The 1,863-nt window shown below is 37.8% G+C and overlaps 1 protein-coding gene across 1 annotated transcript in view; it reads left to right on the top strand.

The window, feature by feature from the left end:
- Positions 1-1,244: 1,244 nt before the first annotated feature.
- The window catches only part of LOC144966653 (uncharacterized), a 55,706-nt gene continuing 55,087 nt past the window's right edge, over positions 1,245-1,863 (top strand). The window contains exon 1 of the mRNA XM_078903412.1: positions 1,245-1,374. The gene's annotated coding sequence lies outside the window, so the exon portion shown is untranslated. The remainder of the gene's footprint in view (positions 1,375-1,863) is intronic.

Below are 1,863 nucleotides of genomic sequence, written 5' to 3' on the forward strand. Positions count from 1 at the left end.
AGCACAAAGGATCCTAAACCAACAGCAATACTTGAGGGTTTTTTTAACTTGAGTTTTTATGTAGCGCAATATCCACTAAACGTGCTCAAAGCGCTTTACAAGGGGTCCCTGGCCAACAGCAACACTTAACATGAAGGACGTGTCATGATGGCTGTTCGACAATATTACAATTTTTTCGGACAGTGACAACACTGTAAACGGCTTGGTACTCATTTTACACCTGAACACGGTGAGAGAATGTGAATAAAGAGCCTTTTCCAAGGACTCAACTTTGCGCCGAGCGAGGTTCTAACCCAGGACCTTCCGATCCGAAAGCGAGTGTCATACCACTAGACCACATAGCCGCACATACATAAAATGTAGGACGAGACATGCTGTAGCCTCTATGTGAGGTGCATTTACATTTATTATTTAGACAGAACCAAAACTTAGCAGCCGACTACTCATTTTACACCTAAATACATCCATATAACGTGAGTCATATGACAGCGTGGCTAAGCGGTACGGTCTTTGCTTCGTTCCCCGTACTGAGTTCGAATACACGCTGTGCTGTGTGGCCTTGAGCAAGTCACCTCGCCCTAGTTTAGTTTGCGACGCTGCACTGCGGCTGACGCCTAGGTTATCCAGTCGTTCCTCGGAATATACTTTAAACGCAAAATTCCCCTATGGGAAGAATAAAGGTTGTTTTTTTTTTGGGCTTTTTTTATAGTTTAGTCAAGAGCCTTTTCCAAGGACTCAAATTGACATCGCCCCCAGCGGGACTCGAACCGCAGACCTACAGGTCAGAATAATATATAGATAGAATGAAGTTGACGTCACTCGGGTTTTTTGCCATCCACGTTTTTAAGTAACTCTTGCTTTACTGTATTATCCAGACAATAAAAGTTCATGGTTACACAGAGTTTTGTATGTTGGTCCGTTATTTCTCCGGATGGCAATGTTGTGAGATTTTTAGCCAAGCGCATACTATCTATAAGTGTCAGAACACAAGAGCTCAAAACCGCCAGCATCGCGTTCCATCTTTTTATTTTAAATCTAATGTCAACGCACACAACTGCAATTCTTGAAACGTGTCCTTATTATTATATTATTTTACAATGACAAAGATTCGCTGATTGTTTCGAAATATGAATGAATCAATAAAACGCAAGATAGGCAAGTTTTTTGGACCGAATCCACGTCGTATTTTATAGCGGGGCACTGAGGGCTTTGAATAGAATTGAGGAGAAAAAAAACTATTGAGGCATACCAAGCTTTTATCAGAAAGTGTACACAAAGTCACGTGATTTTCATGTGCTCGTTGCGACCTTCTTTCTCTCTTTCTCTTTTTTTTTCAAGAAGCCGGGTGTGTTGTTGGATGGTTCTTACTGTTCGGTATGTACTACAACTATAATAGTAATGATTAGAAAAAAATGTTAATCATAATTTTACTAAATTTCATTTAAGTTTTATCGTCATTGTTGTTATTTTGTAAAATTGTATTATGAATCGTGAAATTTAGAACTCAAGCAGGGGTAATAAATAAAATTGCAACATTGAGAAGCTGGTAATGGTGCAATAAAAAAATAAGAAATAATGCAAGATACAGTATTAGACAAATCTAATATAACAATTTTCAGAAAATTTTATATACTATAAATAGGGATCAAAAGTGTGATATTATAAAAAAACTGGTTCCAATCTCATTGAAAGTGTAAAACGACTATTCCGGAGGTGTAATTAAATCTTCTATTTTCAGATTGATGGCATCTTATTTTCTAGTCTAAATATATACTGGCCATCAATAAAGATCATCCATTCTCGTTCTTTTACGTCCTGTCATCCTAAGAATCTGTCTATTCGTCCTGCAATTATAATAGTCAT

This window comes from Berghia stephanieae, chromosome 2 (genome assembly GCF_034508935.2).
Source record: "Berghia stephanieae isolate SIO BIC M18660-M18661 chromosome 2, UCSD_Bste_1.3, whole genome shotgun sequence".
NCBI classification, from domain to species: domain Eukaryota; kingdom Metazoa; phylum Mollusca; class Gastropoda; order Nudibranchia; family Aeolidiidae; genus Berghia; species Berghia stephanieae.